This window comes from Diadema antillarum, unplaced genomic scaffold (assembly GCF_040938485.1).
Source record: "Diadema antillarum isolate AM-2024a unplaced genomic scaffold, OU_Dant_1.0 scf00000234, whole genome shotgun sequence".
Lineage (NCBI taxonomy): Eukaryota > Metazoa > Echinodermata > Echinoidea > Diadematoida > Diadematidae > Diadema > Diadema antillarum.
Window position 1 is genome coordinate 210,064 of NW_027271123.1, and position 27,525 is coordinate 237,588.

The following is a 27,525-nucleotide window of genomic DNA, read 5'->3' on the forward strand; positions in this document are numbered from 1 at the left end:
TTCTCTATACCCTCCAAATGGTTCAAGGTATCTTCATGGAACTTGGTGCATATGCATGATATGAATTTAGTGGCAAGTGGTCAAAGGTCATGATTCAATGGTCAAGGTCAACTCCTTAAAATTTCACTATTTCCCTCATATTTATGCAGTGCTTGCAAGATTTTTCTTGAAACTAAAAATATATGTATATTACCTAATGGAGATTCTTTGGGTAATTTCTTGCCAAAAGGTCAAAGCTCAAGTAAAAGTGCTATATTTTACTTTTTCCTTTCAATATCTTGAAAGATTAAGTGACTCAAGGTATTATGAAACTTAGTACGGTACATATTTATGCATGTTGTACCTGACAACGTTATTCTTCGTAATTGACAATAAATGAAATCCACAGTTAATGCATTTCAAAGAGAGAGAGAGAGAGAAAAGAAAAGATAAGACTACAGGCTAACATGTTAATGCTGGATGCGCATTACAGTTTGCATGTCAACTCATGATAAGTACCGGTATGCGAATGTTGTATGCTTTTACCAAATGCGCAAAGTCTTGCTAAGTCCTTTTGTTGTATTCTGTTGATTCTGTCCTCATGGATGCAGCATGAAATGTAGACGTACCATTATTATATTTGGCCAGAGGTCAAAAGTCACTGTACTGTGGCAAAGCATGTCAGTTATTTAGGCCATAGTTCTTGCCAGTAAATGATATTTTTTGTGATCAAGTGAGATAGTGGAGGTATCCTACAGTACAGTTGTCGCATAAGATCACAAAAGGTTTAAGTCTTCATCTCGTTACTGATATCAACATAGATTGTTTCTTTCTCAGTCAAAGTTTTTGTTGTTCTTTGTAGCCTTCATTAAGACTGGTTTAAATATTATCATGAAAATTAATGACACATGAATTTATATTATACTCAAGTTTCTGCTTGATCTTATATCTTTACTTTTTATGTGACTTTTAAGGAAATTATTACAGTTTATCATGGCTTTATGAATAAATAGTACACATGTGTGTCTATACATATGTGAAAATGAGCAGGAAAATGTGTAATATTTGTAGTAGGACAGAGTGCAAAGAATTTGTCCCCAGAGAATACCAATTATTGCATGGTTTGTATTAACAGACCACCATCAGGAACAACAAATGCATAATAGTTGTAATGTGAGTGGTTCAGAGGGGTACATACACGTGTGTGGAATGTGCAGTTGGGAATAATTTGCTAGCTACAGCTTCGTATATCATGAACAAAGGGGGGGGGGGGGGGAGACCATACTATCCTGTGGTAATAGCAAACAGTATTTGCTTTGTGTTTACATTTAGGTGTCAGATAGGTGGATGGGAAAGCATAATCTTGTGTATTTCAGAGGCTGATGTCGCAGAATGGCTTTTGTTATGCCAGCATATTTTAGCCCTTTCCTAACAATCAGCTCTACAAGCTTCTGCAATGAATGAGGTTTTGCCTTTGCAAATTAAAAGTATTCACAATGCCATTTTAATAGTACATCATAAGTGGAGGCTATGATGATGACACTAAATGTCTTACATGTTTCATGAATGTTAGATTTGAGTAAGGATTGGAAAAAAAGGGAAATGGTTACCACAGACCAAGCACATTTAAGGCCCCTTGTTGGTGCTTTTAAATTGAGACAGAAATCAATTAAACCTGATAATGTAGTGAATGTTGTGTTCAACCCTGTGAAATCATGTGCTATTTACCTCCAAATTCTTGCTGAAGAATGCATTGCAGGCAGTTGATTTGTTGCTACCTGAGATCTGTGATGCTTTATCAAAATATTGTTTATAAGAAGCAGTGTGTGTGTCACTGGTGGAGCACTAAGCTGTAATTGTTTGTGTTTTACAGAGTACATGGTGAATGTTTGTCAATTGATTCTTATGGCTGGGCAGAGTGTAAAAAGTTTACAGTTGAAGGCTTTCCCTGCCCTATGACTAGACTGAGCACTTTAGCAAACAGTCTGCTCAACCATTCACTGCCACTTTTGTTTGCCACACAATGTCTGCATCCAGACAGAGAGAGAGATGATCTAATACAGGTGAGCTGATTGTCAAAGGATGAAGAAGGATAACAGTCTTTTGTCTATTAGTTGCCTTCTCTGGATTGACAGATACTGTAGAAATGGTTTATTTTCATCAACAAAGTGGTGTTTACAGGCCAAACACTGAATACTTGATAAGGTGCAGATTTTTGTGAAATCATTCAGTTTTGGCCATCAGCAAATGAATTAATGGAAAGAAATCCACCCTACAAGCCGTATGTGCATGATGTTCAAACTTATTCATGAAGGAGAGGTTTTAATTCATCAAGATGAGTTGCGTTGTGTCCGTGCAACTGTCTACAAAGTACAGATAAATCTATATTATTATTATTATTTTGTAGTTGACATGTGGATTGATGTTGTCACCGATCCATATGCACTCCTGGCAAGGGATTTTGATAATATTGCCATCCAATCATGGAGTAGTGCCATGAGTGGAACCTTGAACCTTGAAGATTTATAAAAACACCTATAGATTATACTGGGTACAGAGTTTCAGAATTTTTTATGGTGCTTGGGATAATGAATAAGAATGTTTTCAAAATTCATTAACAAATCACAATGAACAAGAATAATACCATAGCAGCTTCACACAAAATGCATGATTGGGTGCTCAAGGCAGCAGAACAATTTTTACGTCGCTGTAGGGCAATTTGTCAGTCACTAGTTGCAATGAAAACATCTCGACGGAAGAATTTCATGAATTTGAATAAAAGCAGTATGAATGCATAAATTCTACACAGGTGGACATGACATTAAAGCAAGTGGTATTGTAATTGTTACATTGCTACGTTGCTGGAATACATGTTGTATGTGAGCCTCCTGTCTGCATGAGAAAAACAAAACAAAACAAAGGAAATGCTTGTAGTACTGCATTGGGAGATTACTGGTACATGTATGTACTGAGTTATACAGCGCGTACACTGTAAGTAGTGGAGATATAATACACCAGTTGATTTGTAATAAAAGGACCCCAGGGAACATGAAAATGATTTTTATTGGGACTGGGGATGAGGGTGGGGTGCAAAGGTTCATTCAGGGGGTGGCCATGCAGCTTATACAGTGTACATTGTACAATAAGTAGGATTTTAGAATATAACAGCATAAATCACATTGTGCAGCGCACTGTCCTGTAAATTGTGACAAGTCACTTGTAAAGCTTTGGTAAAGCCAGCGTTCAGGGAGGTTTATTGATTGGTGATGTGACTTTCAGGAATTCCTTTAGTCTGAGCTCATTTGAGCATTGAATGTCCCAATCAATAGTCCTTGATTGTCCTTCCAGCTGATCATACTGGCTGGCACTGGCTTGAAAAGGCATGCAGGTGTAGAGCAAATGTCTTGTAAACACAGAACCCATCACAAAGGTGGTGGAAAAGTACTTCTTTACTTCACCATGCACTGGCTGATTCTTTTATTTATGAGATTGTATCTGCTTGATATCAGTGATACAGTGATGATAGTAGATAGGAAAGAATGATATACTGTATACGCTATAATTTTCGCGTACATACATTTTCGCGAATTGCCGCTGTCACACATTTTCGCGAGTGGTTAAATTCGCGATTGAGCTTAGGGACCAGAGAAAATATGAAGTGGCAAAGAAAGTGAATTTTCAACTTACTAGCAAATAAGAATGATACTAGATATACACTGCATGAAAAAAACTCACCAAACGCTGCGAACTAGTTAGTTAGAATTCAACATTTTTGAAGTGGTTAAGTCCATCGCGCTAGATTTCTGACGAGTTGCGATAATGGTTTGGTTTTGGGTTTGGTTTGGTAATGGATTGGCTCTCTACAGTATTCGTAAGTAGACGTGGACGTGCGGAAACAAACTTAGCCAGTATGGTCTGTTCGTAAAGCCATGACATGGTATACAATTGTACTAGTACTGAAATGTTCGTATCAAGGCAAGGGATTCATTTTGGAAGGTAATATTTTCGCGTGTTGTTAATTTCGCGAATAACTCCCGACTCGCGAAATTCGCGAAAATAAAACCCCCGCGAAATATATAGCGTATACAGTAGACATCATTACAATGTATGTTTAGTGGTTGCACTGACTATGCATAGTGCTACAAAATGTTTTCCCCAGGATTGTATGTCTAGAGTGGAATCAGAACCCCATGAGGAGGAAGAGGAGAAGGAGGAGGGGAGGAGGAGGGATGGAGGAGGGGAGGAGGAGGAGGAGGAGGAGGAGGAGGAGGAGGAGGAGGAGAAGAAGAAGAAGAAGAAGAAGAAGAAGAAGAAGAAGAAGAAGAAGAAGAAGAAGAAGAAGAAGAAGAAGAAGAAGAAGAAACTCATCTGAGATCTTGGTGATTGGTGATGTACAAACACTGTTGTACATTCATGTATCTGCACTGGATATGGACCTTAGATTTGACTGTAATTTAGTGAAAAGTCATTCATCATGATTTCTGATATATGATTTTTCATGCATGATGATAAACGGTAAGGATAAGAACATTAATGAAAGCTGCATACTAATTGGGAGTTTTGTTGCAATAATGACTATGATGGCAACTTGATTGATGTGCTGGAGGTACACATGATTGGTTGTCTGTCCCTCAGTCCGTCCATATGCCTCATTGTATGCAGTGATTGTATGAGACAGCTTAGGCATCTCATACTACTGTGTGCCATGTCAAATTGCTTCAGGTTAGTCTATTGTAAAGTACGTGGTAAGCATATTCTGTGCAGACAGGAGTCTAGCTTTTGGACCCGACATTACTGCCATCATATTGTGGATTTGAAGTGAAAAAGAAAGGTGGGGGGGGGGGGATGACGAAGGAGATCATAAAGGTAAAGAGAAGAAAATAAGAAGCAGAGAGGGAGAACAAGAAGTGCAGCTAGGAAGAAAGAGTGGAAGAAGGAGAAAGGAATCGCTCCAATTCGTTCAATTTTCTGCTCTGTCTGCCACAGACGTGGGAGACAACACGCTTTCTCCCAGGCTCAAATTGGAAACATATTTCCAGTTAGCTGGACTTGATGTAATGAGAGGGGTAGAAAGTTTAGCTTCCCACACCCGCTGGTGATGGCTACATGGCCCCTTTCTGAAAGACATGATGACGAGTCTTGTCCTTATTTGTGGCAGGTGCTGCGGTGCCAAGGTTATAGCTTGTGACTTTCGTCTGAAGGACGCAATTTGAGATAATTTAATTTATTTGATGCCCAAACCGATTAATTGAGAAATTCTAGTTGTGATTCATGGTCAAATATATGATTGACTGTGAACTGGACTGTGTTCTGAAACCAAATCATGACACACCATAACAAGGAGCTTATAGTACAGTGTAAAAGAGATGTGGACTATCGGCAGAATGACAATTTTAAAGAGAACATTGCTTTCTTATCATTTACAACTTGATGTACTGACACTATGTCTTGAATTATATTGTTTGCTGCACAAATAAATGTGTAGGTGTGTTTTATATTGCATTTTCCTTCAAGACATGTTTCATCTGATAAATGAAAAGACCAATGAGATGATCATTTTATTCAACACGAGAAAACCTGTAAATTCATTGATTGGTGAAATACAAATATGCAGCTATTATTAAGTGAGGACATGTGATGCAAATAAAAACAGTAGTGCAATGTACATGTGTACATAAAGGGAAAACTGAAGCATACGTTTTTAAAAAAAAGCACTTTGTTGACTGTGCAACTAAAAATGTCAACAGTGATACAAGAACTGTATCAATATTGACCATTTTGTTTTAATCCCGTGCTTAGCCTATTAGTACCTTATGGAAACAAAGGTTTTGTTGTCAATGCCAAAAGTTTTCATAATAAACTCTGAAATGATAGCCATTGTAAAGCAGTCCAAACTTCAAATAAACCTTATCTAGGGTAACATCACCTGATAGTGAAGTCAATTTGGGGGTTGTACTTGAGCCCATGTCCTGCCTCTTAATTTGGCCTCTCTTCAAGACTTGATGATATTTTACTTCAAGACTAAACACCTTTGGCTTTCATAGACTGTGCAGTACATGCAATACATGAACTATACCTGAGGAAAATATAAATAATCAAAAAATGAGGAAGACATCATGTTTCATTGCCATTTTGTTGAAGCGTGATCCGTAGTTGCATTTGCATTTTAGTGAAACTTCATATTTAGGACTTATTTTACATAGCTTTGCAGCGTACACAAATGTTCTCAGATATAGCATGAACTTACTTAATTTTGTACAAGCTAATTTCATTTAACATTAACATGATGTGTTCTTCAGACAGTTTGGGTTAGTTGTTGGCAATTGAGGTAAAGAAAGAGACTACAATCAGCAGCTAAAAAAAAGAAAGAAAAAAAAATACATGTAACTTTAGTGCAATATGATGTAGGTCAGCATAGCTTACCAAAATTACTTTTGAAAGAGCTGCCTTCCAGGCAGCCATATCAGAACTGGGGAGTGCATAGAGGCTTGATAAGGGAATGCATTGATCATATCTCATGTTGATAAGAGCTAGAAGCGGAGATTCAGCATTTTCTTTGATGCTGTCAAGGGTCATGTTTGTTTCGCGGTATTGCCTTCACCAATAACTACTAGACATGTTCGTGTCATTGCCACTGTAAAAATTGTGCGAGAACCATGTGTTGTGCAACTTTGCTGGTAAAGGAATTGTACGTGTACATGTAGGTCCTCTGCTGTCTCTTGTTTCTGTGACCATTTATGATTGGAATAATTGTCATGGATGAGATAGAGAAGTGTTTCAGGTAAAATCTGATGACTTTTATTTTTCCTGTCAGTGTATGCATTGTGGGTGTGTATGTGTGTGTGTGTGTGTGTGTGCTTTTTTTTTTTAATGCAGCATAATTGAATGTGCTTCCTCACTTCACACTCAAAAAGATGATCTTATGAAAGAGCTTACTGACACACCCTGGAAACAAATTTTTACTCAGAACTTCATAGAAACAGGGAATTTCCTTTGTGGTAAAACCACCTTCATGATTAAACTACCATATTCATTCAACTATTTTATCTGTTTTTTACCCCATTTATTCTGCAGCCCAAATTTGGAGCCTCCTCAAACCATTTTGAAAACCCTTTCAAAAAGCGATCTCTTGTCTACTTTAATACTGCTCAGGCTGCCTGCCCTAAACAGGCCATGGCTAGCTGCGTTTTCATGGTAATCGAGTATGCCTTAAAACGGCACATGCTTTTGAATGTGATTTTGCGCAAAAGTGTGCAAGTTGTGCTGCAGTTATCAGCTGCAGTTGGTCACACCAGCTTGTTTATGTTCGCTGGCAATGACCTACAGTGGTTAAAGTGGTTAAAGGCATAATTTACCTTTTGCAGATGAAACATAAACCCAGCATATATGTAAGGGCTTTAAAATAATTCTTATATATGTGAGTTAGGGATAGAAACAACCACTGTAAAAATTTGAATCGGTAAAATCAATGTTAAGTATTGTTAAATAAACAAAATGTGAACAATAGTTACAATGAAAAGGTTTCCAAAATAAACTATCTATAGTTATGGTTTATTGAGAGAAATACAGATATCTCCTTATATTTTTGGCTTTATTGCAAAAATTCTATAAGATAGGATGTTTTGTGGTACAACAGACCTACACATATGCATTAAATGTCATATCTTGAAAAATTTTGAAATCACTGTTCCCAAAGGTGAATAGGACCTTTAACTTCCGGATCAGCAAAAAGCTGCTTCTTGAAACCCCGCAGCATTTATACTGGAGCCAACCCTCTTCGAGGCTGCTATAGGAGGCTCTGAAACCACCCCTTTACGTGGTTTCAGAACCTGATCGGATCGGAGCTCCTTTTCCAAATTCTGTATGTTTGGAGTGAGCTGAAAGGCTACTTGAGGAGGCTTCAGAACTTACTTTTTTTCTCAGTATAAATGGGATAATATGAAATATTGAAGGAAAACATTGTAGGGAACAAGCATGATTGCTGTATATTTGTATTCTAATTTTCTAAAGTAGTGTTAAAAAAATCACTTATCATTCACAAATATGATGGAAAGGCTTTTGTTTTTGCCTATGAAAAAATGATCAATGTCATGACATATTGTTTGAATACATACGTTGTACCTGTGTGTACATGCCCTTCAGCAATGCCCTTTATATGGATTTGCAACTATGGTTCTTATTTTTTCTTCTCCGTTGTTCAAGCTCAATCGTCTGCTCAAAAGGAAGGCTTGAAAGAAACTATTTTTGGTGTTGCATTATGCGTTGCATTTGGCAGGAGAACTAACGTTACATTCTAGGGTAGATTGTGAGGCAGATTCTTTTGGTGAATTTCTCCAGGCTTGGATTTACCTCTCCCAAAAGTCCATATATGAGAATATGAAACAACAACAACAAAAAAGGAAATATGTACTGAATATTCTTGTTTACTTTCTTTCTGTATAACTTCCAAAATGAGATTGTCATTGAGGTCATATCTCTCAAAACTAAAGACAAATCCATATATGAGGATTTTGCATTCCTTGATGTGCTTACAGGCTTTGAGGTGGATTATTTCAAGCCGGTTAATGGTTTCCCTCTCAAGTGGAATGGAGGTAAAATGGCTCTTCACACAGAGTGATTTTAGTTTGGATATGGGCCATATGCTTTCATGGTCACAGAAAATGTTGTTTAGATTTTATTTTCAATATCATGATAGAATACAGTAATGCATAGTATCAAAGTTGAAGTGGAACAAGAAACTCTGTAATGCAGATTTAAGCAAGGAGTAGATGGAACAAGTTTGTTTTGAAATTGTTCAGTGAAACCAGTGAGCTTTAAACATCTCCTTGGTGAAACAAGAAGTAGCTGAGTGAAAACTTGAGCAAATCAATCTGGACAAAAAAAAAGTAACATTGCAATCATTGAATGTCCCTAGAACTACTAGAGACAATATGACCATGGCATCATTTGTGTGGTAGTCTTTTCTTTTGGAATGAAAAGTCTTTTAATTTCCTTCTTATTTTTTTGAAGGTAAGCAAACAAAGATTGCCACAGTGCCACAATTATTCATGTACCATGAATGACATGTAGAAGATTTCATAATAATAATAAAAAAAAAAATTCTTATTTTGTAAATATGGCTAGCAGAACATTTCATGCTAGTCATGTTACCTTGGGCAGTTCTGAAAGTTCTGAAAATTCTTTGAAATCGAATCACGTTTCTCGTAAACATGCTTTTCAAATCATATTTGGCTAGGTTTAGTGTAGTGTTTTATGATCAAGCTTTGCTTGTAACGGATGCATGTTTGCAGTGTGAATAGTTTGACTGCTAGACCATAGACACAATATTCGCTTCCACTGTGGAAAATGTGTAAACACATTTTGATGTGCTCTGATTTTGAAGAGTATTGAGAGTATCAGGGTTTGATTGACAACTCAAGGAGTTTGAGACACAGCTGCTGATTGCCTGTTAGTAGACTCAATGTCGTGTCCCCAACACTTCTATATCAAATTGCAATGTATTCATGGCTTCAAACTTGATACGATGCTAGAGATTTTTGCTTTCAAATGTGTTCAACTGGTTAGTGATTATGTGCTTGTAAACCATGCACATGCATATATGCAGTCCTCTTTATAAAAGGCAACTACAGCTGTAGGTGAAGTCATTTGTGCTGCAGAGTGCATAGACCTAAATCTTAAACGAGGCATTTTCAATGATATACGGTATCCTACTGCCTGTACATCAGGTAAGGTCAGATAGCATCAATATTGATGTTATATAACACTCCCTTGGTGTTTCATTTGACGAGCCTTCCATTTTGCTGCTCAGACCTGTAAAACCTGGTTGTCCCTGCGTAAGAGCTTACGACTGGAAGGGTTGGGGCCATAGGGGTTAATTTGTTCTGGCTGCCTTAGCACACACCAAGGAGGTACTAGGCAAGCCACCAGTGGTATCCCTCAGTGTGCTATCCAAGGGGTGGGCATCCATCAATGTGCCAGACAAGTGAAGGGCACTGGAAATCAGATACATATTAACTGACTGCCCAGGGGGGATGGGAGAGAATCATTTGGTCCCAGCTGATAGACCTGTAAGAGGATAGCCAATTACACAAAATTTGCTACATGGGAAGACATGGAGTGTGATGAATAATCCAAAAAGTGCTTCAAACTTTTGAAATTCCTCCTTGTAACATGCCCGTTGTGATACATTGAGTGAATTTGATTTTCAATATATGCATGCCCAATCATATTTGTACATTTAATGCAAACTTGAGAGATAGAGACTGAAAAGTTTTCACATATTCCAATAGTTGAGAGAGGAGTTGCACCAGATAATGTTTTGACCATGATAAAGTCAATATTATGCACTGTTCATATTTTACATCTATTTTGTCTTCTACAGGGTCTAGGGCAATTACCCACTGGGCAATTCCCCGGACCCTTCCCTGACTTCAACCCTAATCCTAATCCTGAACCTGATCCTAACCCTAACCCAAACTCTTATCCCTAAACCTAACCCTAATCTTTACTGTAACCTTATCACTTACCAGTATTTAGACTGGGGGTGGGGGGGGGGGGGGGGGGTTAATTGATGAAAAATGTTTTGTAACCATTTTATGTGAGATTCAAAATGACAAAAACTCATGTTCCTGGTTGTCCTTCTCTTTGAGTGATTTAATATTGTATTTAGATAAAATCATTTGATTTAGGAGGCAGTAATGAAATGACTCTTGGATCAGATATTAATTTGACTTTGAAAACCCTCAAAGAAATTAAACCTTTTTTAGAAGGTTTTTTTTTGTTCTTATAATGCAGAAGAAATGAAAATGAAGTTTCTGATTTCGTACAACCAACTATGCAACATTTACCAGAAAATTGTATACATGCAGTGAGCAGCTTCAGCAAACAAAGAGGTTGTATTTTTATGCCTCCGCCACGAAGTGTCGCCGGAGGCATTATGTTTTCGGGTTGTCCGTCCGTCCGTCCGTCCGTCCGTAATCAATTTTGTGGAAAGCGTATCTAAGAACTGTTTAACTAGACGTATCGTAATGAAACTCGGCATGTATATGTATTAGGGGGCAAAGTTGTGTCTATCAACTTTTGGGCGCACATGCTCAAGGTCAAAGGTCAAAAGGTCAAGGTCAAATGCTCAAAATTTCACTATATTCCCTATATCTCTGCAATGCCTGGAGGTATTTTCTTGAAACTTGGTGTATGCATGAGCTACCCAAGAAAGATTTCCCAGAGAGTTTTGGTTCATGAGGTCAAAGGTCAAGGGTCAAAGGTCAAGTGAAAATGTTCAAATTTCACCTTTTTCTCCATATCTCGCAAATGGTTTAAGATATCTTCGTGGAACTTAGTATATATGCATGTACTGACAGGCAGTTATCATGTAGGAAATTGAGGGGTCATGGTCAAAGGTCAGGGGTTAAAGGTAGAGGTCAACTCATCAAAATGTCATTATTTCCCTCCTATCTGTGCACTGCCTGCAGGATTTTTTTTTTAACTTGGTGTATGCATGTATAACCCAATAGAGATTCTCTGGAAGTTTTTTTCCCAAAAAAGGTTAAAGGTCAAAAGGTCAGAGATCAAGTGAAAGTGCTGAACTTTACTTCTTCCTCCATATCTCGGAAATGGCTCAAGTTATCTTGAAACTTAGTACATATTTATGCATGTTCTGCCTGACTGTGATTCTCTTATGAATTTTAGGGTCAAAGGTCAAGGGTCAAAGGCCAGATGAAAATGGTAATAATTTACTATTCAACACAAAAATTGGACTTTTTCTCCTTACCTTGAAAATCACTCAATGCATAAACTTATGAAAGGGTAAAAGTCAAGCAAAAGTTCTAAAATCCCCAAATACATGCTCTCCCATTTATCCAATTAAACCTAGGTCAAGGAACAAACATATCATTTTAATATTTTGCCAATTTTGTGAAAATATAATCACACATTGTCCACATGTACTACAGACCTATTAGGAGAATCATGCATAATGGCGGAGGCGTATCAGTCGCCATAGCGACATTCTAGTTTAAACTTTCATGATGGGAGAACTACAGGGTGGCTTAAAAGCTGTTTTCTAAAGCACAAATAAAATGAAATATGCAGCAGTCATGAATGGTGATGGATATAGTAAGGTCTACACAGAACACAATGAGATGTCTAGTCTAAGCGTTTGAGTTGTGCTGGTAATATTTATGCCAACTAGGACAGAAGCCAAATATTTCCATCATTTGTGCAGTTGAATTCAAATGAGTCATGTAGATAGTAGTGCATTCAGAGTAGCTGCAACTTTTGTTTTGTTTTTTGCTACATCTTCATTTTGATGGAAAAATGTACACTCTACATGCAGTTATGTTGGTTCTTTCTTTTCCCAGGGTAGACTAGAAAATATGCTAGGAAGGTGTAATGATAAAGAGTGTAAAAAAACAAAACAAATCAAAGCTTAAGCTTCTCAAACAAAAATATCTCTATCAAAGAGGTTGTACTGCATCATACATTTATTTGTGTGATTTCAATTTTGTCACTTTGATTATCGAAGGAAAAATGAAAAATAAATGAAAAGGAAAAACGAAAAATAAAATGAAAAATAAAAGTTGGTTTATCCTGGGCACTAATGATTAAAAAATAGAAGGAATAGAAGGCAAAACCAGCCAGTCATACACAAAAAAGTGACATTTTATGAAAGGCCAATATAAAGATACTCCTGCCATGCCTGTAGCAAAAATGCTGAAATTGTCAGGTGCTTTGAATTTACAATGACAGTGTGAGAGTTGTTGAAAGATGAATGGCGCCCTCTTAGTCAGCCACTGCCGCTGACTGCCATGACTGAGGCAGTCTGCTCTGCATGTGTGTGGAATGTGTGAACTTCACATTGCAGTGGGATTCATCGCAGTGGATCATGAATTTATGAAGTCCTTTCTGCACAGAGCTATGCAATTATCAGTGTATTTGACTTTTATTGAATCCATATGCTATTATATGTCTTTTGGTCCTACCCAGTTTATATATTTTTAAATCGTAAACTGACATTTTCAAATATGTTGTTTTCACTTCATCATTCACTATTTTTCACTGCTCTTCCTCCCTCGGGGCAAAGTCTGATATTCTCTTTCTTTTCTTTATATATTTCTTTTGTGAAAGGGGGATTTATTACCTCCGCCAAGGAGGTTACGTTTTTACCAGCATTGGTTTGTCTGTTTGTCTGTTTGCAAAATAACTCAAGAAGTTGTGAATGCATCTGAAAGCTTTTTAAAAGATAATGACATCATTCATTGCTTCATCTGATATGCTTCACTTTTTGGGGCAATGATTGTTTTTTGTTCTTAAATTTTGCAAGTTGACTAATATTTGAAAAAAAATGAACAAATTGCAATGATATTCCCACTAGTTATAGGAATGTAGTATAGCGTCTCTAAGGTGTGATATCACTAAGTTTTCTTTCAAAAAGGGTGGTATTTATCCCTCATTTTGTTGCTGGGTTTATGGGTTGCAAATTCAATTGCTCATTAAATTGTCTAACAAGTTCTGATTAGCAAAAAAAAAATTTGCTTGCAAAATATGCAGCATACATACAATATGTATTATGATTGTGCCAATATTGCTATGAAAGTAGAACTTTAGAAAACCTAATATACAATATACAGTGTATGTACCTTCATATACATAAGGATGGAGAGAATGCAGCAATATCAGTAGAAGACGTCAGTAAGATATTTGAGGAAAATCGGACAATCTGTCCAGAAGTTATGAATTTTTGAAGTTTCAGTGCCGCCATTCACTGGATGAGAAGACAGCTTGTGATGTCATCTGCATAGAACGATATAAGGAAAGTATATAAAAAAATTCAACATATTTTCACTTTTCTCGCATGATGATAGAGCTCTTCTCTTACATCTTTCAGAAGACAGGGGGAATAATATTACCTCTTAATAACATATGTCAGTAGCAAATTGAGTGAACATGCACTTTTTTCAAAAATGAAATTTTGTGGAATTTTCTTTACATTATCCTTATATATCATTCTACAAATGTGACACTATACACTGTAGTAGTCTTCTCATGCAGCAGTGACTGTGCAGAAACTTTATAAAAATTAATAACTTTTGAATGGATTGTCCAATTTTCCTCAATCTTTCGTCGATGCATTCTACAAATATTGCTGCATTAGCTCAATCGTTATGTATTTGAAGGTGAACTTGTCCTTTGAATACCCTTATCTTTGTTTCATATTGCACATTTGCTTTGATGATTTTTTTAAAGAACCTTTTGCAGTTTAATTCTCTTATCACTGTGTTCATTAGTTAGGTTTTGACATTATAGTATATCTGTTTGTATGTAATTTGTGCATATTCAATCAGTATTGCCCTTGTTCTACGACATTATGTAGTTTGATATCACAAGGTAGATTGTGGCGTGCTGCCGATGATGTGGTCGTGTTTATTAATCCAAATGCCATGTTGTGGTAATGGGACTACAAGATGTGGGTGTGTGTGTGTGTGTGTGTGTGTGTGTGTATTATGTGTGCTACAATCAACCCAAGTGTCTGTAGCTAGGCAGGCTGAATTGATAGTAAGTCCCACCGACAGCTTGCTAGATCTTGGAGAAAATCATATCTAATGAACCATCAAATATCAAGCGCATGACTCATATTCGGCCTAACTGGTCACGTAGAGCGCACTGAGTATGTGCTGTTGGAATATAAAGTTTATGTCAACAGTGGAAAACAGTCCATGAAAAAAAGATTTCCTTACAAAAGTTGCATATTACTCTGCTGGCACTGCCAGGTATCACTTGTCTCTTTGTCCTTAAAAAGGCTGAAAATTCCAGAGGGCATTGATTTCGATTGTATATTTTGTTTTGCTTTAATTTTTTTTTCTGCAATTAGCAATTCTACTTAAAATTATTCCATGCACATGATATTTACAGATCGAGGTAATTTGTTGTGAGAACACAACATTTCTGTCACTACTGCTGTATGTGAACTTCTCATAAAAAACAAAAGAAAAAAGTAAGTGCAAATATGAGCAATATCTACTATTTCTTTGGCTCACTAGAAAAGTGTGATAGAATTCATGTTGAGGTAAAATTTGTCATGTTCTTCTGCAGCACACACATGTGAAATGAAGCTTTCAATATATAATGAATAAAAGTTTGATGTCTATTAAAGGACTGCAACTTGTATTGTAGTAAGAAGAATTCTATTGCAGAAATTGGAACAAGAAAGTAAAATATAAAAGTCCCACTTTACTTTCATAAACTTGGATGTATAAATATACATTTGATAAAATCATTAATATTATTTTTTTTATTGTTGTTATTGTAAGTAGTTCCTCTACTATTCTAGTGTGCAAATATTGCTGGATTTGCAGTGGAAATAAAAACTGTTGAGCTGATGAAGATATTTAGAGCGAATCAGACCTAGGATGCCTGAGGACATGCTGTTACATGGACCCTTGCTTATGCATCTGCCATGTTCAGAATGTCCAAATAAAACCTTTGCACATTGAGTGCTGGTACAGTAGTCTCCGCTTAATCGGGTAGTGTCTGGCAGAGCATTTCTTATCTGATTAAGCAGAGCACCCGATTAACCAGAAAGCATATTAATTTATTCACAACGCAGATGCCACATACTAAGGCCAAAGAAAAAAAAAAGAAGTTGTAGCGGTGTAATGCGATCGATCATAAAAATATCCCCGACCCTAGAGATTTATAAAAAAAGGTTCTTCGTCATTGCGATCAAGATAGCACAATATTTCGATATCGATAGTGCCATCGTTATCGCTTTGGTGCAGTTGCCATCTTTTCCCGTATTTCGCTGGTTCTCATTTGAGTTTCACAACTTTCATCTTTTTTTTTTGGTGATTTATTTGCTTGTTTTTATTTAATCTGCATGTGCAGTAGCATGACTTTTTTTTTTAGAACATTCAGTTGTTTTCACAATTTTTTTTTTTACCTTCACCATATGGAGTCGTACAATGTTTGCTTCACTGCAAAGTGTGGTGGTAGAATATTGTGCTACGTTATTCGCCGTATTGACGTACAAAAGAAAGAATTTACCTACCTACCCCAATATTCATACCAATGGCCTGTTACACCAGTACAACTTTTCTTCTTTTTTTATTGGGGGGGGGGGGGGGGGGGGGGGGCGCTAATCACACACTTCTCTGCATCTGAAATACAGCACAATACAGCAACAGCTCGTGTAAAGTCACACAACAGCCTTAGTTTGTGTCTGCAATGTCATTTTGCAAACAATCTGCATGCAGCCTCGAGTCCCCATCAAGCCACATGCACGCTTCTAAACATCTGTCATTTAAAATGATTAAATACATATGCAGCCAAATGCTGCAACAAATTCTGCTGCATCTCTGTGTGTGTTTCATTGCGACTGTAAATTTGTTTTCAATTGATGGCCTGAAGAAAGGTCTAAGAGTCTCAATGAAATTAGTTTACTCTTTGTTTTTCTTGCGAGCTAGCCATAGCTCATAGGCACATGTATCTATAGTGGTTAGTGTATCAATGTGTGTGTGTACACTGTATGTGTGGTGTTGGTGCAGTTCATATTTGTACACGGCATAATGCATCTTGTGCCAGTGATGCAGCGAATCGATCTTACACTACACATTTTACATGTTAAAACGTCAATCCTAGCTCTCTTTCAACTTTCAGTAACAGGTACCTTACAGTTTCTTCTAAATTTATATTAACACAAATTCTAAGGGCTTTCTGCGGGAAACTATGGAAACAGACCAGGTTAATCTGGAAGATCCCTACCCATTTGTCCGGAGTGTCTACCCGATTATCTAGTTAATATAACATGCATCAGGAACTGTTGAAAGTCGATAAAGCGGAGTATCCGATTAAGTGGAGAGTACTGCATGTGAAAAATGGTCAAACTAATGCAATCACAAGTTGTCTCATGGTTTCACTGCTGTTCCTGGCTTATTCTGTCTAGCAAATGGATCCTTTGAAGACATAGTTTACTTGCTAGCTGGCTGTGGAAACTTGTGTGCAACTATGTGTGACAGCTATGCAGTAGTCACCAGATTGTTGTTTGAGTATACCTATGAGATCGTGGTCTACTTAAGATCAATGTGAGAGGTCCAGTCCATCATGCACATACAATTTTACCGTACTTACACTAGTACAGAGAATCATGAATGACTATTGAACCTGTGTAAAAGAGAGCACATGCAATACACACCCATGATCTACTTTGATTTACAGTAGACTAGCTTTACATTTTACAGTTTTTGAATATATATTTATAATAAAGATGGTGCCATCATCAAGCCATTAAACAGCACCCTCTTGAGTCCCAGGTCTGTGTCCCTTTAAAACTCTACCCATTGCTGAAATTTTGGTGAAATATTCACATATCTAAATATCTTTATCAAAGCTTGGGATAAATCTCAACAGCTCTATTTCATATTTACATACCCCATCAACGAGGTTGGAGGCTAAAATGTCAGTCTACACAAATTCTCTCTTCAGAAATTGTATTACACTTTATGAAGAAAATATTTCTTCTGCTGTGTATTAACGCATTGGGGACAAACTGATTTTGCTATAACACACATTTTCCATAGACACCTGCCCGAGTATTCTCGGGATTCATCTTCAGTGGGTAAAGAGGAGCTACAGACAGTCAGAAGTACCTGTTTTCATGTGGTTTCAACTTGAATTTTCTCGGGATGAAAAAAATCACATTACATTCTTGAAAAAAAAGCATTTTTACAGGATCATTATCAATTGTACAAATTATTGAAATATTTATGGACTGGAGCTGTTAGCGATTGTACAGGATGATTAAAACTTTGATCTGTAAATAATTAGTAGAAGTCAGTGTGATCTGCAGTTTGACCCGTGTCCTGCAAATTGTACAGTGCACTCCCATTATGACAAACACAGTTATAATGAAAATCTTTTTTAAAACAAAGTAAAGATTCAGGTCCCAAAATTTTTATCCATCTATCTTTAAATACTTTAATGTTTGGCTGTAATGAACTTTTGACATAATAAAAGAAAACTGCCAGTCCCGAGGACTTTGTTATGACAGGAGTCACTTGTGCTTTAGTTCAAAGTAGAATACCCCTTAGGAAATTGAGAATACAGGACACAACTGTAATAAGAAACAACTAACAGTCATAGAGATCCATCTGATGCCCAAAACTACTGTTTCACCATAAACACATTGTAATGATTTCTCTTAACTCACTCAAGTCTAGTTGCACACACAGCTAAGCTGAGAAGCAAAGAATGTTGATTGATACCAAGGAAAAGCACAGTGAGCAAGTTTAATTTTGTAATGTCTGTTTCAACTATGTAGGCATTCACTTTTTGTACTTTGCTGGTAGAAAGTGGTATATTTTTCTCTTCCAAATAATCAGTAGCCTTTGATATGTCTACCAGGTGCTACCAGAGGCATGATGTGTCTTTGGGATGTTTGTCTGTCTCACCGTTGCTATGCAGGTGCTTATTTCATGCTGCCACAAGGAATTGAGACTGATGCAAAACATTGTGATACATGTAAACCCTGTGGTAATTTCAGTCATATTTTATGGCTCATTATGATGATGATTTCTGCCTTATCTATCAAATACTTGTTATATATTTGTTTGCCTGTGTATCATAATTTGTATGATTAACCCAAATAAATGATAAGCAATGCTATTGTAGCATTGTAGGTGCAACAGATATCTATGAATATGACAACTCATTTGCTTGAATTTTAATGAGATGCATTCATTCATTTATTATTTTCCATGTGTGATGTGATAAAGACCTTGATGCATGGCATTTCTGAACTGAGCAATTTCTGTTGTGACTTGCATGCAAGAGAGAAAGCCGCATCAAATGTGTTATATATATTTTAAAATTTCATTGCTTTGTAGTAACTTTCAGCTGCTGCAGTTGTAGACATTGTCAGAGAAATTGGTCAACCATCTACTAGTAGTCCATATCAAAAGTCTACATTGTATTAAAACTCAAAACTACTTTGTAAATGAGATCACTCTAGGATCATTGAAAGAGGTGTATAATCAGAAAATAACATCAAGAAAAACAAATTTTACAATGCATTGATTTAATATATTGATTTGGTGCAATGGTACACATGACCTTTTCCTGCTCATTAGGGCAATGTGGATCTAATCTGGCACATGGCTGTCTTGTTTTCCATTGTCTGAAGAACAGCTATCCTCATCATACAACATATATTGCAGTTGGGCTGTTTTGAAGCAATGTTATTAATGTTTTCTTTATGTTTGAATGATCCCTAGAATGCCATTTAAGCTGAAGTACTAATATTTAAATAATTATGCCTTTGGTATTCAGATATTAGATTTTGTTTAGATATTAAACAAAAATATACATGTTCCTCAGGGGTCAATTATCCCTTTACTATTTAAATAGAAAATAAATCCAATTTTGTCTGCAATGCTTCGGCAACAGTATTGGCATAATATGCAAGGGGGCAAAAACATATAAGCTACTGTTTGAATTTTGCGTCCCTCAGGGTAGCTCTTGCTATTAAAGATAACATGCCTCACCATGTCTGCACAATCTTAGCATGAATGTGGGACCAATGTGTGTGTGTGTGTGTGTGTGTGTGTGTGTGTGTGTGTGGATGTCTTGACTGAGGCATGATGGGAGGCAGAGCAAGCTTTATGGTATAACCTTACCGCCAGTCTCACACGTTGACTGTCACTGGTAAAACATGGCAGAAAAAAAAAAAATCTATAAAGAAGTCGAAAAGAGATGCTCTTGAGAGAGTAGATACCGCAGACCACCACGAGAGCACTCTAAGAATATCAAAATGTAAAGAGAGGATGAGGAAGACATGAAAGCTATATGAGATGAATGAGGGAGAGAGGATTGTAGCCATAGGGTAAGAAGGCTGGATCTGTATCACTTGACCTAGATGCTCTCATTTTCACACTCTACTCATGGTATCTAGCATACATTTTTATCACCATCTCCAGGCAACATCAAAAGCCAAAAAAATTTTCAAGCACTTTCCAGAAATAAGCCTCTCAGGGCAAGAAAGGTGTCAGTCCGTTACTTTCAAAGGGGAGAGATAACCCACTGTCTAAACAGCGACAATCAAGTCGGCCTGGATAACCAAGAGGGTATAGTATTACTGTGCATCATAAGCTGGCAAAGTGGCACACTCTGTGTCGAGATGCAGTTCATCTCCCTTCACTTTTGACCAGTGTCCATTTCTCTGTCCTTGTGTGTTGTCGTGAGGTGGTGGCATTGCAGAGCAAACACATTAGCCATCATCAGTGTGTTTGTACACCATTCTTCCATCATTCAGTGGTGGTAAAGTATGCCATGCATCACATTTTATTCTCTTTGAATGATATCAGTTGTGTTTCTTGCCACAATTGACACCAGCTGGGATGGCATGCATGTAACCTTCATTCCAAAGGATAGTGCAAATATATTCTCTTTTTGGGTTTCTTCCTTCCGTACTTCTTCAAGAAGGTCCAAGAAAATCTCTACGATGGATTCAATGATTGACTAGTCTGAATAGAGAGTAAGCAACTGGAAATTTGTAGCTTTTTTTGGTAGAAATTTGCAAGCAAAAAAAAAAAACCCAAAACAAAACAAAAACCAAGAAATGCAAACCCTGTAAATCAAGAAGCAAATGCAGGTGAAATCTGAGATAAAATTTGATGGATTGAATGGCAGCAAGTTACTGGGTACTGTAAAAGTGAAAATTTTCACAGTGTGGAAATTTTTGCACATTTCTGGCGACCAGAAACCAGCGCGAAAATAAATGCACGTAAATATTTTTGCATGTCATACGTTCCACTGATAAATGTCTTGATTCGGTGAAATTAAAATCATGCCCAGTTTTTGTCAGCCAGCCGAGGGCAAAAAATGACTGTAGCGAAAAATAACCACTTTTACAGTATGTAGAATACTTGTGTCTTTAAAGTGAGGGTGCCTCAAAATATCACTTATAGGATGATACTTGTGTTTTCTGGTTTGCTGTGTGAAAAAAATCTTAATGAAGTCACATTTTTGTGATTTCATCTTCAAAAACTATCATCAGGACATAGCTTCTGAAGACAGGACCTTTTTACACAAAGACGTCCAACTCTAGCCACCATACAATGAAATTATAATACATGATAGCAGTATTATATAAGCTGTGTCATTGTATACAAGACCTATGCATACCAGATTCCAGGTGTGACATAATGTATTTCTCTTATAACATTGATAAGACATAAATTGATTCACCTCATTTGTTTTTTATCCCTCCTATTTTTTTTCTTTCATTGGGTTTTACAGTCAAACCTTATTCTCTCTGTAAGACAAATTCTCCTTGCAGCTCCGAATGGTCATTGAGATGAAGGATATCCCTGAAGATACTAGGCCGTAGGCAATTACTCTGTACCCTATCCCCAGAGATGTTGGGGGGGGGGGGGAGGGGGATGGGGGAAAGGAGATGGTAGTGAGGCACTTAGGCAGAATCCAATTAGTCCTCATTATATGACATGTCCATCAAAATTTGCATGGAAATTAAATCCAGCACCCATGTGTGGCAGGCCGGGGCGAGCTTCCTAAATGTGCTTTAAGTGAGGGATATTATCCAAGAAACTTTCCTCGGGGAATTAGTTAAGAGTGACAAGGAGATGTTTATGAAGCGTATGGTATAAAATTCAGGCCATAAATGCTCTCCTTAAGACTGTACTTTTATCCCCAAGGGGGTTAGTAAAAACCAAAAAAAAAAAAAATTTGAAGCAGTATGTTTTTGTATCAGTGATTTAGCAACTACCACCCGTTACCCAACTCTGAAAGTTATTATTGCTTGGTTATTTACAAGACAAATTAAATGGATGTGAAGAATATAACTATAAGCTATTCTGAGTTCATTGCTGAGGTGCATTTGGTAAAGATGCTTGTATAAATTGATGAGACACTTGTAAGCTCATAACACCATCACCTGAACTCATTTGCATATTTGGTTGCATTATGTGTTACTGTGTCATGATAACATGTGGGATTGACAAATTTGATAACTCTTTTATGTGATGATTAATTTTGATGGAACTTCACTATTTGTTATGAAGTTAGTCATGTGGTAGAACATTTACTGTAAAAGTGGACATTTTCGTGCATTTCGCGCAACTAGAAACTAGCGGAAAATAAGAGCATGCAAATATTTTTGCTGGCCATATGTTCCCATAGTTGATATCTTGATTCTGCGGAATCAAAACCACTCAAAACTCATCTTACCTGGCCGAACGCAAAAAAAAAATACTCATTACTACCTTTGGAGTACATTCTTGGCTGTGTCTCCAACTATAAGACAACTGTATTCAACTGCTCTGTTTCATATGACACATACAGTGTGCCAGTTGTTGCAACATTTTTTTTTTTTTTGGATATATCAGGTCTGTCACTGTGCATGTAGATGTCTGTATGTATGTATGTTCATAAAACATATTCACGGATATATGTGCATAGAAACATAATCATGTCTGCTTTTGAGTGTATTGAGATATGAAGCATGTTTTAATACTTAGACATACCAGAATCATTTCTTTCATGGGACATGATCAACAAAAAGTTGTTGTAGCCATTTATGAGAGTGATTCAGTAAAGAAGTACAGCTGGAGGTCCATAGCAACCAGTGATTTTATATCTATGTGTTCATTTAACAGTTTGTTTCATTATTGCTGGGATCCAACTTTTGCTTTACACTGTGCAATGAATGCCATGAATTTTTCAATAACCTCAAGTAGTTATTAAAAAAAAAATAATAATAACTTGAAGATTGGTGTACGTCTGTGGACACTGTCAGTTACGTGGTTGATAATACTGCACCATCAAATTAATGCTTCCCGCACAGTAAATAACCTCATATTTGTAAAAGACTTGACAGTGAAGATGAATATAAGTGAGTAAAGAGAGGGAGGTGGTGGCTGCTGATGATGAAGAGAGAGCAGAGAGGGAGAGGGAGGGAGGAGAGAGAGAGAGCCAAAGGGAGATAGGAATATGTGGATGAGCAATGATTATATTGTGCAGATTGCCGGTTCAACCACGTCATAGCTTGAGCAGGTTGTGCACACGGCACGTAAGCTGGTTTCCCAGCCGCTCCTATTTGCATAGATGCACTGGGCATGCATAATTGATCTGTGCCAACCTTGTGTCTGTGTGCAGGGATGGAACGAGGTGAAACTGCTCACAGATACACACGGATACACACCTATGTCAAAACATGCTCACCCGTGTCCCGCTCAACGCACTGCAGGAGGCCATCCCTGCATTCGGCCAGCATCGTTATGCATCTGCACCCATTGCTGCAGAGCGAACGTCAGACGATATAATTTTCATCTGATTTACATAGCTGTATTAGTGCCCCCCTCTCTCTCTGTCTCTCTCCCCTCCTCGGGCTCCCCTCCTCCCAACTCACCATCTCCCTCTCGTCTCCCTCTTTCGATGAAATTGGATGATGACGAAAACGGTGCGGGAATAGTGAATGAGGTGAGTCGCTGCATATAGCCCCTTGAAGCGTAGAATGTAATGTGGAGCGTTGCACCTGTATGGCAGATGCCTGTGTGTAGCCCAGTGTGTGCGCCTGCTTAGCATTTATTAGGGTAGACCGTGCATCTTGAGTGGGGGGTCGGATATTTTCTCCCCCGCTGTCCAGAGAAGCATCCATCTCCACTTCCAAGATCACATGAGGTATAAGAATTAAAATTGCCCCGTGAACCGTGCCTCCTATCCATTTCATATTATTGCTTTTTAAGGTGCTTCATTTGGTGCGTTTTTGTGTGAGTGTGGTGTGTGATTTGGATTGCACCCCACACCCTCCCCACCAAAGCTGCCTTCCTCATTATCTCTACGTGGAGAAGACTCGCTCCTGCCGACTGACTAACAGGTTGTTTTCTGTGCATAACATTGGTGGCCGGTGTGCCTAGCGGTGTGTGTTAGACAACAAAAAGAGATTCCCCTCTCCAGCTGGGATGAGCTGCTGGCGTGTGCGATTCTGTTTCTCGCTTGGACTGTGGCATCTCATCTGAGGACACTGTTCATGGATTCCAGTATTTGAGAGATATTTCAGTATTAGCAGGTGGGGCCTCCATACTGTATACATGCATGTTTTGATTTGTAGTCGTGGAATGTCTCGAGAAGGAATGGGGATTGTGTGAATATTGTGTGCATGTTTTACAGCCGCAGAGACATACACAATGCCATCAAAATGTTCACATTCATGTACAAGTACATAATGCGTCATGTCTTTCCCCTTCCAGATTAGGTGGCGTCTGAATGGTCACCATTGCATCGTGTTGTGTACAGTCCCTGTTTCTTTTAATGTACAGTGTATACATTGGTGTGCATGCAATGATGTGCGTATCAGCAACATGTAAGAAGTTTAGCATCAATATATATTCATGTGCAAGTAGAATGAACCCTACACCAGTTAGTGACTTGGTAGCAGCACATATTTTGATGACATGATTTACAATCTTATTTCATAATCCTTGTTTTGTGGAAGAAAATCTGCGATAACTGGTTTGCCACATGATTCTTGAAAATTTTGTAGACATACAGACAATGACCAGGACCTACCAGGCTCCTGATGATTAAAGTTAAGAGGTGCTGTTTGTTACATTCCCTAAACAAAACAAAACAAAACAAAATAGATTAAAACAAAAACAAGACACCTGAAAATGTTGTCTGAGGATCGTTGCTTTGAGTGATGATGATCTCTGCCAAGTGAATAAAAGAAAGATTATTAATTCAGAGGGAAGCGTATTTGCTGTGACAGATTTTTTATCAGTTGTCACCCTCTGTTCAAATGTATTTGATCACAACTATGATCTACATTTGTAACAAACATGTTAAAAAAGCAACCAGGGATGGCCTGGTGGTAGTGTTGCTGCCCAGAAAGCAATAGATGACAGGTTCGAATCCTGATGGTTCCCTTTTCTGACATGTTTGTTAAAAATGTAGATCAGCAGTTGTGATGTTACAAATACATTTGTTCTGAAGGTGACAATTGATTTTTTTTTGAAGTCATTTCTGCCAGCTATTGGTACATTTGTCAGTGAGAAATATATAAAGGTTTCCCTCAAATTCTATGTTCATTTTGTTTAGCGTTAGGCAGCTTACACCTGAAAGAGGTCAGTTTGCATTGTCTTGAAGAACTGAATGTTTTGATGCTGCACCATCTTAGGTGTCACTCCAGGCTAGCTGTGGTCTGATGCTGTTCCAAATCATTCACTATACCCCTGTCAATACCACCAGCAGCAATGCTGTGAAACATACCAATGGTAGTTTAAGGGGAGTGGTTGTTTGAGGGTTAAGGAGTGACTTACTCCATTACAGTCTAGATGTCACCTCACACAGCTTCATTAACCCGAGAGATAGATAACTCTCCCTTCCAATATTTGACTTAAAGGCTCCAGTTTGAGTAGCTGAGTCAATGTTGACTACCACTGGCAACGTGGCTGTTTAATTTTGGATTTAGGGCAATTTTTCAAAGACGCTGTAATGAGATTCCACTGCTGTAACAACATGGAGGCGTTTACCATGAAGCAGTCAGGTATTACCCCTCAATTTAACTCCAGGTTGTTCAGGTTTATCTTTCTTCACTACAAGCTTTATAAAGAATTATATGGTAAATACAGGAAGGTGGAAAAGAAATGGCAGTCTCTTTGGCAAGACTTGCTTCACTGCATCAACTAATTGTGTGCACTGAAAAAGAATGTTGTAGGAATAGTTTTACCACCTTGTGAATGCTTACGACTTGTCATGATTTCCTTCATTAAAGATCACAGTATTAGCATGATGTATGTTAATGAAGATCCTTTCCAAAATGTAAACAGACATGTTTGAAGGGGGTTGGGTGGTTCATGTCAGCTGTGTAATGATCAAAGTGGTAGACAGTTACACTTATAGCCTTGTATTCCATATTCCCATGGCTTGTTCCTGTTCTTTTAATCTCTCTTCTTTCTTACATTCTTTTTCATTTTAAATTCATTTTTGTGCTTTTCTTTCCTTCATACCATTTCTACTCTGTTTCCTTTTTATACCCCTTCTTTGCCTTGTAGATCCCATCCTTTTCTCCCTGTTTTTTTCTTTCCAAAATTTGAATTCATTTTATTATATTCTTTCTTAGATTATCTTTTCTTTCATTTTTTCTCATTTTCCTCTTATTTTCCTTCTTTCATCTTGCTTGCATTTCACCATCTGGATGAACTGTGATTTTTAAGATTGTTCAGCTGCCACAAAACTTCCATCAACTCGTCAGTTGTTAACTAGCAGGAGTAGTTAAAACACTATCCACTAAATGAGTGTGTCAGCTATCTTCATTAGATAGAGAAGTAGTGGGAAGACAAGACATACATGTACATATACAGTAGTTGTACATACATACAGGTAGACAGACACCACTAAAGCTGTAGCATCACTGGAAGTTTACTGTATATGTTTATACCACATAGAGTTCGATACAAGACTGCATTTCGTGATATCTTTAGTCCACACCAGATGTGTAAACTTTATAACTTTGTAATTTCTGTCAGTAGATGAACAATTTTGAAATTGGATGAGATGGGATCCTCTGTGTCAGTTTTGTATGTTGCATTGGATATTAATTATATTCATTTAGATGTTACATCACATGTTTCAGTGGCCCAATATGTTCCTTTGTGATAGCAACACATATTTGTGCTTTGAGTTAATATCCTCGGGCAACACACAGTTCTCCCAGCTACAAACCTATGAAGCCCATACCAATCAAATTTACTCTAAACTATGTGATTGCCTTCCAGTGAGTGATATGTGTCAATCTTAATAAAAGGTCCATGAATAACACAATGGTTGTCCAACTACTACAACACAAATTCATTCTGTGGTAATGAGAGCCATCCACACAATACTGAAAGTACATTCACCCTGGATGACTAATACTAGATGCCCCACATGTGGTGGGTGCTATTCTGTAAATGGGGAATAAACTCATTAGCATTGTATGCATGATTTCTCACACCTCTCTTACTTTTTGATGAAAGTATTAAAGCCGAAGGGGGCAGAGATATAAAGTGTGCGAGAAAATGAAATGGTTTGATATGCTTGATAGCGATCATCCGACTAACATGAGTCAGTGCACTAAATTTGTCTGGATACATGTAAGAATGTGTTTGACATCGCACATCTGCCACTTGATATATGCTGTAAACATAGATGGAAAGGGAGAGATTTTAAAAAAAAGATATAAAGTTAAAGAGAGAGAAAAAATTGAGTAAACAGGATGGATAAATTTGTTGTATTGATCCATGTATGGATATTGTTGTTTTGCTGATGTCATTGATTTCTCTTACCCTGCTGCTTGCATGTTGGAAATACTTCTTAGTTGAAGAGAAAATAAGGTTGTAGAGGAATGCTGCTCAAGTGACATGAATTCACAAGCCTGGCAAGCTGGTGTAAGAAGATAAGAAAAAAGGGATAAAAGGAGGGACTTAAATGTGGTAGAAGACATGTGCGGAAAGCGTGTGCAACTGCCTGATATTCATGCAGTATTGATCCAGTGCATGA

The 27,525-nt window shown here is 37.5% G+C and overlaps 1 protein-coding gene across 2 annotated transcripts in view; it reads left to right on the top strand.

Annotated features, from left to right (window-relative positions):
- The window catches only part of LOC139724860 (adenomatous polyposis coli protein-like), a 115,450-nt gene that overhangs the window by 12,364 nt on the left and 75,561 nt on the right, over positions 1-27,525 (top strand). Inside the window, exon 1 of one of the 2 annotated variants that reach the window (XM_071635984.1) lies at positions 23,982-24,055. The exons of the other annotated variant lie outside the window; for it this stretch is intronic. The gene's annotated coding sequence lies outside the window, so the exon portion shown is untranslated. Of the gene's footprint in view, positions 1-23,981; positions 24,056-27,525 lie in introns of those variants that run through there. 2 annotated transcript variants of the gene reach the window in all.